Raw genomic sequence first — 12575 nt, 5'->3', positions numbered from 1 at the left:
GATGTGACATGGGTATTTGGTTTTTTAAGTTAGAAAAACGTTGTATGTGTTGCTAGTTATGAGTTTTGTGGCTCGTTGGTCTAGTAGTATGATTCTCGCTTTGGGTGCGAGAGGTCCCGGGTTCAATTCCCGGACGAGCCCCAGTGACTTATGTAAGTTGTAGTTTTCTCCACCAAGTAGCAAAATTCATAGGACTTCAACCAGGCCAGAACGTCCCACCTCGTTCTTCAACCGTTCTAACAAGGTATTATGGTCAACCATGTCAAATGCAGCACTGTGACACCGCGATTGAAATGTTTCCACTATCCGTATTGGAGCAGATGTCATTACGGACGTAAACTAGAACTGTCTTAGGCCATTTCCGAATTCGCATACTGTACTACAAGTATACACTGATTTGGTCAAAGTGTAGTAAGTAGTATGCTGTATGTGAACAGAAGGAAATCTGCAGTGAGCGAAAAATACCCGGATGTTGTACTGATTTGGAAAAAAATCCTCAGCATGCTCAGACCATTCTACCTCGCTCACTATATCCCAGAATGCAATGCGGCCTCGGCCGGGCAGTGCTTTTTTCTTTTTTTTCTCAAAGCTTTATTGAGAAAACAGCTGCAATCGGACAGTGATGTGACGGCAGAAAGGACTAACTGCACCGTGGAGAGGGAGAAGGAGGAACATAAATGTAAGTAACTTTAATATATAACCTTTTTAATTCCATTTAGTGTAAGGACAACGATTAAAAATTGTGGGTTTTTAATAGTATGTTAGGTTTTTGTTAGTTATCTTAGCGTGCTTGCTACGTAAATAAAAGTGAACTAAGTGTTATGACAACGTTATATATCGGTAGTTCGTTGTCTTTTCATGAAATAACTACTTATCATTGATGTGTTTTGACAGAGAATTTGTCCGGGAGCTGAAATAAATAGATGCAGAGAGAGGGTTTGGACAAGGAGGAGAAGATGGAGAGCTACTCGACAGAGAGGAGAACTTGTTAATAATAAAATAAAATGAAATTCAATAGACTGATATGTTCATTTCAATACATTTATTTAAATCCATTTCCATACCTTATGTCGTTTCATCAATGAATGTGGTATTACTGCTATTTCAACATTTAAGATAAGATAATCCTTTATTAGTCCCACATCGGGGAAATTTGCTAAATATGGCCCGACTGGAATCGAAACCACATTCGCTGTACGAAAGTCACCTACTGAACCCTTTGAGCTATAAGATATACAGCTCTCATCCGTCTGTGGTATATATATACCTATCTAGTAAAAACATGAAGCTTCACTTTATATTCAGACAAACTAACGTGACAGCTACGACTGTTAGATTTCATCTATTAAACCAACATTTATTTTCCTAAATGATTTATTTCAGCCAGCGACAATTCTCCACAGGGCTGCAGTTTCTCCCCGGGACGACGCCGTAGTTTGACCCGGCGATCACGTCTGTTCTCCGGCCGTGAGCTGCTGATGCGGCCGGACCGGCGGCTCTTCTGATCCCCGAAACATCGGATCAAATTTCTACGCCTTACTTTTACGCCTGAATGTTAAAAGATGTTAAAACGTAATAAAGTGGCATATTAACAGCGCTACAGCTGGAATTACAACAGTTTCTAGTCCAGTGTTTCCCAATCCTGGTCCTCGTGGGTCCCTATCCTGCATGTTTTAGATGTTTCCCTGCTTCAGCGCACCGTGATAAAAGTACCTGTGTCATCAACAGAGTTGTGCAGACCTTGGTGACAAGCTAATTAGGACCTTTAATTAGAATCAGGTGTGTTGGTGCAGGGAAACATCTAAAACATGCAGGACAGGGGCCCACGAGGACCAGGATTGAGAAGCACTCCAGTCTGCTTTTAAATCTCATCTTTCGCTGACGTTTTGGTGCGAGATGCATTCTGGGATACACTGTAGCACACTGCTGTGTGAACGGTCTGCTGGAGCAGCGTACTGAATCGTTCATTCAGTAGGCAGTATTCAGTGCATACTTTGCAGTATGTAGCATGTAGTGCGGTAGTGCCCGAATTCAGAAACGGCCTTAGTGCTGGGATGTGGAAACTTGACTGGAGAACATCAAAACACTTATTTAATGTTAGGAGTTTGTACACACGTTGAAAAATAGCTTCTTCTATGATTTTACTAAGAAAGTGGATGTTTTATACTGGCCTATAGCTGTTCATAAGTGACTCTCTAGACTGGCACAGAGGAACAATACCTGAAAGCTGAGACTTATTCAAAACGTCTGAAAGCTCTGAGGCCATACAATGTGCAACACTCTTAAAAAACCCTGTTGCCAGAGTATCAAGGCAGCAAGTGGTGGAATTCAGGTGGTGTATGATGTCAGCCAGGTTCCTATGAGTAATTAGAGAGAATTGTGTCCAGGTTTCTCTCATTGGACACAGAAGTGGAATATATCCTGTGTCTACCATTGAAACACTGACTGACTGTCTGATTTTCTCAAATTTGTCGCAGAAATTAGTGTACTCTGCAATGCAGTCAGTCATCGAATTGATGTTGTTTCCATGGAGATGGTCCCAATCTAACACAGTCTCACAGTCACACTCACATGTCAACAGCCCTACTTGAGTTTCTAAATGTTGATGATGATGTGAGATGGGTCTTTGTTTTTTTAATTTAGAAAAACATTTTATGTGTTGCTAGTTATGAGTTTTGTGGCTTGTTGGTCTAGTAGTATGATTCTCGCTTAGGGTGCGAGAGGTCCCGGGTTCAATTCCCGGACAAGCCCCAGTGACTTATGTAAATTGTAGTTTTTTTCTCCACCAAGTAGCAAAACTCATAGGACTTCAACCAGGCCAGAAAGTCCCACCGAGTTCTTCAACCGGTCTAACAAGTTATTATGGTCAACCATGTCAAATGCAGCACTGTGACACCATGATTGAAATGTTGCCACTATCCCTATTGGAGCAGATGTCATTACGGACTTGAACTAGAACCGTCTTAGTGCTGGGATGTGGAAACTTGACTGGAGAACATCAAAACACTTATTTAATGTTAGGAGTTTGTACACACGTTGAAAAACAGCTTTTTTTAAGATTTAACTAAGAAAGGGGAGGTTTTATACGGGCCTATAGCTGTTCATAAGTGACTCTCTAGACTGGCACAGAGGAACAATACCTGAACGCTGAGACTTATTCAAAACGTCGGAAAGCTCTGAGGCCATACAATGTGCAACACTCTTAAAAAACGCTGTTGCCAGAGTATCAAGGCAGCAAGTGGTGGAATTCAGGTGGTGTATGATGTCAGCCAGGTTCCTATGAGTAATTAGAGACAACTGTGTCCAGGTTTCTCTCATTGGACACAGAGGTGGAATATATATCCTGTGACTACCATTGAAACACTGACTGACTGTCTGATTTTCTCAACTTTGTCACAGAAATTAGTGTACTCTGCAATGCAGTCAGTCATCGAATTGATGTTGTTTCCATTGAGATGGTCCCAATGTAACACAGTCTCACAGTCACACTCACATGTCAACAGCCCTACTTGAGTTTCTAAATGTTGATGATGATGTGACATGGGTCTTTGGTGTTTTAATTTAGAAAAACATTTTATGTGTTGCTAGTTATGAGTTTTGTGGCTCGTTGGTCTAGTAGTATGATTCTCGCTTAGGGTGCGAGAGGTCCGGGGTTCAATTCCCGGACGAGCCCCAGTGACTTATGTAAGTTGTAGTTTTCTCCACCAAGTAGCAAAACTCATAGGACTTCAACCAGGCCAGGAAGTCCCACCTAGTTCGTCAACCTGTCTATCAAGGCATTATGGTCAACCATGTCAAATGCAGCACTGTGAGACCACGATTGAAATGTTGCCACTATCCCTATTGGAGCAGATGTCATTACGGACTTGAACTAGAACCGTCTTAGTGCTGGGATGTGGAAACTTGACTGGAGAACATCAAAACACTTATTTAATGTTAGGAGTTTGTACACACGTTAAAAACAGCTTTTTTTAAGATTTAACTAAGAAAGGGGAGGTTTTAGACGGGCCTATAGCTGTTCGTAAGTGACTTTCTAGACTGGCACAGAGGAACAATACCTGAACGCTGAGACTTATTCAAAACGTCGGAAAGCTCTGAGGCCATACAATGTGCAACACTCTTAAAAAACGCTGTTGCCAGAGTATCAAGGCAGCAAGTGGTGGAATTCAGGTGGTGTATGATGTCAGCCAGGTTCCTATGAGTAATTAGAGACAACTGTGTCCAGGTTTCTCTCATTGGACACAGAGGTGGAATATATATCCTGTGACTACCATTGAAACACTGACTGACTGTCTGATTTTCTCAACTTTGTCACAGAAATTAGTGTACTCTGCAATGCAGTCAGTCATCGAATTGATGTTGTTTCCATTGAGATGGTCCCAATGTAACACAGTCTCACAGTCACACTCACATGTCAACAGCCCTACTTGAGTTTCTAAATGTTGATGATGATGTGACATGGGTCTTTGGTGTTTTAATTTAGAAAAACATTTTATGTGTTGCTAGTTATGAGTTTTGTGGCTCGTTGGTCTAGTAGTATGATTCTCGCTTAGGGTGCGAGAGGTCCGGGGTTCAATTCCCGGACGAGCCCCAGTGACTTATGTAAGTTGTAGTTTTCTCCACCAAGTAGCAAAACTCATAGGACTTCAACCAGGCCAGGAAGTCCCACCTAGTTCGTCAACCTGTCTATCAAGGCATTATGGTCAACCATGTCAAATGCAGCACTGTGAGACCACGATTGAAATGTTGCCACTATCCCTATTGGAGCAGATGTCATTACGGACTTGAACTAGAACCGTCTTAGTGCTGGGATGTGGAAACTTGACTGGAGAACATCAAAACACTTATTTAATGTTAGGAGTTTGTACACACGTTAAAAACAGCTTTTTTTAAGATTTAACTAAGAAAGGGGAGGTTTTAGACGGGCCTATAGCTGTTCGTAAGTGACTTTCTAGACTGGCACAGAGGAACAATACCTGAACGCTGAGACTTATTCAAAACGTCGGAAAGCTCTGAGGCCATACAATGTGCAACACTCTTAAAAAACGCTGTTGCCAGAGTATCAAGGCAGCAAGTGGTGGAATTCAGGTGGTGTATGATGTCAGCCAGGTTCCTATGAGTAATTAGAGACAACTGTGTCCAGGTTTCTCTCATTGGACACAGAGGTGGAATATATATCCTGTGACTACCATTGAAACACTGACTGACTGTCTGATTTTCTCAACTTTGTCACAGAAATTAGTGTACTCTGCAATGCAGTCAGTCATCGAATTGATGTTGTTTCCATTGAGATGGTCCCAATGTAACACAGTCACACTCACATGTCAACAGCCCTACTTGAGTTTCTAAATGTTGATGATGATGTGACATGGGTCTTTGGTGTTTTAATTTAGAAAAACATTTTATGTGTTGCTAGTTATGAGTTTTGTGGCTCGTTGGTCTAGTAGTATGATTCTCGCTTTGGGTGCGAGAGGTCCCGGGTTCAATTCCCGGACGAGCCCCATTGACTTATGTAAGTTGTAGTTTTCTCCACCAAGTAGCAAAACTCATAAGAATTCAACCAGGCCAGAAAGTCCCAGCTAGTTCTTCAACCTGTCTATCAAGGCATTATGGTCAACCATGTCAAATGCAGCACTGTGAGACCACGATTGAAATGTTGCCGCTATCCGTATTGGAGCAGATGTCATTACGGACTTGAACTAGAACTGTCTTAGTGCTGGGATGTGGAAACTTGACTGGAGAACATCGAAACACTTATTTAATGTTAGGAGTTTGTACACACGTTGAAAAACAGCTTTTTTTAAGATTTAACTAAGAAAGGGGAGGTTTTATACGGGCCTATAGCTGTTCATAAGTGACTCTCTAGACTGGCACAGAGGAACAATACCTGAACGCTGAGACTTATTCAAAACGTCGGAAAGCTCTGAGGCCATACAATGTGCAACACTCTTAAAAAACGCTGTTGCCAGAGTATCAAGGCAGCAAGTGGTGGAATTCAGGTGGTGTATGATGTCAGCCAGGTTCCTATGAGTAATCAGAGAGAATTGTGTCAAGGTTTCTCTCATTGGACAGAGAGGCGAAATATATCCTTTGTCTACCATTGAAACACTGACTGACTGTCTGACTTTCTCAACTTTGTCACAGAAATTAGTGTACTCTGCAATGCAGTCAGTCATCGAATTGATGTTGTTTCCATGGAGATGGTCCCAATCTAACACAGTCTCACAGTCACACTCACATGTCAACAGCCCTACTTGAGTTTCTAAACGTTGATGATGATGTGACATGGGTCTTTGTTTTTTTAAATTAGAAAAACATTTTATGTGTTGCTAGTTATGAGTTTTGTGGCTCGTTGGTCTAGTAGTATGATTCTCGCTTTGGGTGCGAGAGGTCCCGGGTTCAATTCCCGGACGAGCCCCATTGACTTATGTAAGTTGTAGTTTTCTCCACCAAGTAGCAAAACTCATAAGAATTCAACCAGGCCAGAAAGTCCCAGCTAGTTCTTCAACCTGTCTATCAAGGCATTATGGTCAACCATGTCAAATGCAGCACTGTGAGACCACGATTGAAATGTTGCCGCTATCCGTATTGGAGCAGATGTCATTACGGACTTGAACTAGAACTGTCTTAGTGCTGGGATGTGGAAACTTGACTGGAGAACATCGAAACACTTATTTAATGTTAGGAGTTTGTACACACGTTGAAAAATAGCTTCTTCCATGATTTAACTAAGAAAGGCGAGGTTTTATACGGGCCTATAGCTGTTCATAAGTGACTTTCTAGACTGGCACAGAGGAACAATACCTGAACGCTGAGACTTATTCAAAACGTCTGAAAGCTCTGAGGCCATACAATGTGCAACACTCTTAAAAAGCCCTGTTGCCAAAGTATCAAGGAAGCAAGTGGTGGAATATGATGTCAGCCAGCTTCCTATGGATAATTAGAGAGAATTGTGTCCAGGTTTCTCTCATTGGACACAGAGGTGGAATATATCCTGTGTCTACCATTGAAACACACACTGACTCTCTGATTTTCTCAACTTTGTTGCAGAAATTAGTGTACTCTGCAATGCAGTCAGTCATCGAATTGATGAATACCTGTCTATCGAGGTATTATGGTCAACCATGTCAAATGTAGCACTGTGACACAGCGATTGAAATGTCGCCAATATCCGTATTGGAGCAGATGTCATTACGGACTTGAACTAGAACTGTCTTAGTGCTGGGATGTGGAACCTTGACTGGAGAACATCAAAACACTTATTTAATGTTAGGAGTTTGTACACACCTAGAAAAACAGCCTTTTCCATGATTTTACTAAGAAAGCGGATGTTTTAAACAGGCCTTTAGCTTATTCAAAACGTCTGAAAGCTCTGAGGCCATACAATGTGCAACACTCTTAAAAAACCCTGTTGCCAGAGTATCAAGGAAGCAAGTGGTGGAATTCAGGTGGTGTATGATGTCAGCCAGGTTCCTATGAGTAATTAGAGACAATTGTGTCCAGGTTTCTCTCATTGGACACAGAGGTGGAATATATCCTGTGTCTACCATTGAAACACTGACTGACTGTCTGATTTTCTCAACTTTTTCACAGAAATTAGTGTACTCTGCAATGCAGTCAGTCATCGAATTGATGTTGTTTCCATGGAGATGGTCCCAATCTAACACTGTCTCACAGTCACACTCACATGTCAACAGCCCTACTTGAGTTTCTAAATGTTGATGATGATCTGACATGGGTATTTGTTTTTTTAATTTAGAAAAACATTTTATGTGTTGCTAGTTATGAGTTTTGTGGCTCGTTGGTCTAGTAGTATGATTCTCGCTTTGGGTGCGAGAGGTCCCGGGTTCAATTCCCGGACGAGCCCCATTGACTTATGTAAGTTGTAGTTTTCTCCACCAAGTAGCAAAACTCATAAGAATTCAACCAGGCCAGAAAGTCCCAGCTAGTTCTTCAACGTGTCTATCAAGGCATTATGGTCAACCATGTCAAATGCAGCACTGTGAGACCACGATTGAAATGTTGCCGCTATCCGTATTGGAGCAGATGTCATTACGGACTTGAACTAGAACTGTCTTAGTGCTGGGATGTGGAAACTTGACTGGAGAACATCAAAACACTTATTTAATGTTAGGAGCTTGTACACACCTTGAAAAACAGCTTTTTCTATGATTTTACTAAGAAAGGGGAGGTTTAATACGGGCCTTTAGCGGTTCATAAGTGACTCTTTAGAACTGGCACAGAGGAACAATACCTGAACGCTGAGACTTATTCAAAACGTCTGAAAGCTCTGAGGCCATACAATGTGCAACACTCTTAAAAAACCCTGTTGCCAGAGTATCAAGGCAGCAAGTGGTGGAATTCAGGTGGTGTATGATGTCAGCCAGATTCCTATGAGTAATTAGAGAGAATTGTGTCCAGGTTTCTCTCATTGGACACAGAGGTTAAATATATCCTGTGTCTACCATTGAAACACTGACTGACTGTCTGATTTTCTCAACTTTGTCGCAGAAAGTCGTGTACTCTGCAATGCAGTCAGTCATCGAATTGATGTTGTTTCCATGGAGATGGTCCCAATCTAACACAGTCTCACAGTCACACTCACATGTCAACAGCCCTACTTGAGTTTCTAAATGTTGATGATGATCTGACATGGGTCTTTGGTTTTTTAATTTAGAAAAACATTTTATGTGTTGCTAGTTATGAGTTTTGTGGCTCGTTGGTCTAGTAGTATGATTCTCGCTTTGGGTGCGAGAGGTCCCGGGTTCAATTCCCGGACGAGCCCCAGTGACTTATGGTAGTTGTAGTTTTCTCCACCAAGTAGAAAAACTCATAGGACTTCAACAAGGCCAGAAAGTCCCACTGAGTTCTTCAACCAGACAGAAAGTCCCACCTAGTTCTTCAACCGGTCTATCAAGGTATTATGGTCAACCATGTCAAATGCAGCACTGTGACACCACGATTGAAATGTTGCCACTATCCGTATTGGAGCAGATGTCATTACGGACTTGAACTAGAACTGTCTTAGTGCTGGGATGTGGAAACTTGACTGGAGAACATCAACACTTATCTAATGTTAGGAGTTTGTACACACCTTGAAAAACAGCTTTTTCTATGATTTTACTAAGAAAGCGGATGTTTTATACGGGCCTAAAGCTGTTCATTTGTGACTCTCTAGACTGGCACAGAGGAACAATACCTGAAAGCTGAGACTTATTCAAAACGTCTGAAAGCTCTGAGGCCATACAATGTGCAACACTTAAAAAACCCTGTTGCCAGAGTATCAAGGCAGCAAGTGGTGGAATTCAGGTGGTGTATGATGTCAGCCAGGTTCCTATGAGTAATTAGAGATAATTGTGTCCAGGTTTCTCTCATTGAACACAGAGGCGAAACATATCCTGTGTCTACCATTGAAACACTGACTGACTGTCTGATTTTCTCAACTTTGTCACAGAAATTAGTGTACTCTACAATGCAGTCAGTCATTGAATTGATGTTGTTTCCAAAAACATTTTATGTGTTGCTAGTTATGAGTTTCTTGGCTCGTTGGTCTAGTAGTATGATTCTCGCTTAGGGTGCGAGAGGTCCCGGGTTCATTTCCCGGACGAGCCCCAGTGACTTATGTAAGTTGTAGTTTTCTCCACCAAGTAGCAAAACTCATAGGACTTCAACCAGGCCAGGAAGTCCCACCTAGTTCGTCAACCTGTCTATCAAGGCATTATGGTCAACCATGTCAAATGCAGCACTGTGAGACCACGATTGAAATGTTGCCACTATCCCTATTGGAGCAGATGTCATTACGGACTTGAACTAGAACCGTCTTAGTGCTGGGATGTGGAAACTTGACTGGAGAACATCAAAACACTTATTTAATGTTAGGAGTTTGTACACACGTTAAAAACAGCTTTTTTAAGATTTAACTAAGAAAGGGGAGGTTTTAGACGGGCCTATAGCTGTTCGTAAGTGACTTTCTAGACTGGCACAGAGGAACAATACCTGAACGCTGAGACTTATTCAAAACGTCGGAAAGCTCTGAGGCCATACAATGTGCAACACTCTTAAAAAACGCTGTTGCCAGAGTATCAAGGCAGCAAGTGGTGGAATTCAGGTGGTGTATGATGTCAGCCAGGTTCCTATGAGTAATTAGAGACAACTGTGTCCAGGTTTCTCTCATTGGACACAGAGGTGGAATATATATCCTGTGACTACCATTGAAACACTGACTGACTGTCTGATTTTCTCAACTTTGTCACAGAAATTAGTGTACTCTGCAATGCAGTCAGTCATCGAATTGATGTTGTTTCCATTGAGATGGTCCCAATGTAACACAGTCTCACAGTCACACTCACATGTCAACAGCCCTACTTGAGTTTCTAAATGTTGATGATGATGTGACATGGGTCTTTGGTGTTTTAATTTAGAAAAACATTTTATGTGTTGCTAGTTATGAGTTTTGTGGCTCGTTGGTCTAGTAGTATGATTCTCGCTTAGGGTGCGAGAGGTCCGGGGTTCAATTCCCGGACGAGCCCCAGTGACTTATGTAAGTTGTAGTTTTCTCCACCAAGTAGCAAAACTCATAGGACTTCAACCAGGCCAGGAAGTCCCACCTAGTTCGTCAACCTGTCTATCAAGGCATTATGGTCAACCATGTCAAATGCAGCACTGTGAGACCACGATTGAAATGTTGCCACTATCCCTATTGGAGCAGATGTCATTACGGACTTGAACTAGAACCGTCTTAGTGCTGGGATGTGGAAACTTGACTGGAGAACATCAAAACACTTATTTAATGTTAGGAGTTTGTACACACGTTAAAAACAGCTTTTTTTAAGATTTAACTAAGAAAGGGGAGGTTTTAGACGGGCCTATAGCTGTTCGTAAGTGACTTTCTAGACTGGCACAGAGGAACAATACCTGAACGCTGAGACTTATTCAAAACGTCGGAAAGCTCTGAGGCCATACAATGTGCAACACTCTTAAAAAACGCTGTTGCCAGAGTATCAAGGCAGCAAGTGGTGGAATTCAGGTGGTGTATGATGTCAGCCAGGTTCCTATGAGTAATTAGAGACAACTGTGTCCAGGTTTCTCTCATTGGACACAGAGGTGGAATATATATCCTGTGACTACCATTGAAACACTGACTGACTGTCTGATTTTCTCAACTTTGTCACAGAAATTAGTGTACTCTGCAATGCAGTCAGTCATCGAATTGATGTTGTTTCCATTGAGATGGTCCCAATGTAACACAGTCTCACAGTCACACTCACATGTCAACAGCCCTACTTGAGTTTCTAAATGTTGATGATGATGTGACATGGGTCTTTGGTGTTTTAATTTAGAAAAACATTTTATGTGTTGCTAGTTATGAGTTTTGTGGCTCGTTGGTCTAGTAGTATGATTCTCGCTTTGGGTGCGAGAGGTCCCGGGTTCAATTCCCGGACGAGCCCCATTGACTTATGTAAGTTGTAGTTTTCTCCACCAAGTAGCAAAACTCATAAGAATTCAACCAGGCCAGAAAGTCCCAGCTAGTTCTTCAACCTGTCTATCAAGGCATTATGGTCAACCATGTCAAATGCAGCACTGTGAGACCACGATTGAAATGTTGCCGCTATCCGTATTGGAGCAGATGTCATTACGGACTTGAACTAGAACTGTCTTAGTGCTGGGATGTGGAAACTTGACTGGAGAACATCGAAACACTTATTTAATGTTAGGAGTTTGTACACACGTTGAAAAACAGCTTTTTTTAAGATTTAACTAAGAAAGGGGAGGTTTTATACGGGCCTATAGCTGTTCATAAGTGACTCTCTAGACTGGCACAGAGGAACAATACCTGAACGCTGAGACTTATTCAAAACGTCGGAAAGCTCTGAGGCCATACAATGTGCAACACTCTTAAAAAACGCTGTTGCCAGAGTATCAAGGCAGCAAGTGGTGGAATTCAGGTGGTGTATGATGTCAGCCAGGTTCCTATGAGTAATCAGAGAGAATTGTGTCAAGGTTTCTCTCATTGGACAGAGAGGCGAAATATATCCTTTGTCTACCATTGAAACACTGACTGACTGTCTGACTTTCTCAACTTTGTCACAGAAATTAGTGTACTCTGCAATGCAGTCAGTCATCGAATTGATGTTGTTTCCATGGAGATGGTCCCAATCTAACACAGTCTCACAGTCACACTCACATGTCAACAGCCCTACTTGAGTTTCTAAACGTTGATGATGATGTGACATGGGTCTTTGTTTTTTTAAATTAGAAAAACATTTTATGTGTTGCTAGTTATGAGTTTTGTGGCTCGTTGGTCTAGTAGTATGATTCTCGCTTTGGGTGCGAGAGGTCCCGGGTTCAATTCCCGGACGAGCCCCATTGACTTATGTAAGTTGTAGTTTTCTCCACCAAGTAGCAAAACTCATAAGAATTCAACCAGGCCAGAAAGTCCCAGCTAGTTCTTCAACCTGTCTATCAAGGCATTATGGTCAACCATGTCAAATGCAGCACTGTGAGACCACGATTGAAATGTTGCCGCTATCCGTATTGGAGCAGATGTCATTACGGACTTGAACTAGAACTGTCTT

The 12575-nt window shown here is 41.9% G+C and overlaps 1 protein-coding gene and 7 non-coding genes across 8 annotated transcripts in view; 7 read left to right on the top strand and 1 right to left on the bottom strand.

Moving 5' to 3' along the window:
* The window catches only part of LOC133444527 (leucine-rich repeat-containing protein 3-like), an 89393-nt gene that overhangs the window by 45441 nt on the left and 31377 nt on the right, over window positions 1-12575 (bottom strand). The window lies entirely within an intron of this gene.
* Window positions 70-141, top strand: trnap-ugg (transfer RNA proline (anticodon UGG)). The gene has a single exon. It is a non-coding gene; the product is annotated as a tRNA-Pro (tRNA).
* On the top strand, window positions 2680-2751 carry trnap-agg (transfer RNA proline (anticodon AGG)). Its single transcript has one exon. It is a non-coding gene; the product is annotated as a tRNA-Pro (tRNA).
* On the top strand, window positions 5430-5501 carry trnap-ugg (transfer RNA proline (anticodon UGG)). Its single transcript has one exon. It is a non-coding gene; the product is annotated as a tRNA-Pro (tRNA).
* Window positions 6347-6418, top strand: trnap-ugg (transfer RNA proline (anticodon UGG)). Its single transcript has one exon. It is a non-coding gene; the product is annotated as a tRNA-Pro (tRNA).
* Window positions 7796-7867, top strand: trnap-ugg (transfer RNA proline (anticodon UGG)). Its single transcript has one exon. It is a non-coding gene; the product is annotated as a tRNA-Pro (tRNA).
* trnap-ugg (transfer RNA proline (anticodon UGG)) lies at window positions 8714-8785 on the top strand. Its single transcript has one exon. It is a non-coding gene; the product is annotated as a tRNA-Pro (tRNA).
* Window positions 11376-11447, top strand: trnap-ugg (transfer RNA proline (anticodon UGG)). Its single transcript has one exon. It is a non-coding gene; the product is annotated as a tRNA-Pro (tRNA).

The sequence above is a fragment of the Cololabis saira genome, chromosome 5 (genome assembly GCF_033807715.1).
Source record: "Cololabis saira isolate AMF1-May2022 chromosome 5, fColSai1.1, whole genome shotgun sequence".
NCBI classification, from domain to species: Eukaryota; Metazoa; Chordata; class Actinopteri; order Beloniformes; family Belonidae; genus Cololabis; species Cololabis saira.
This window is presented reverse-complemented; position numbering and strand designations above follow the sequence as displayed.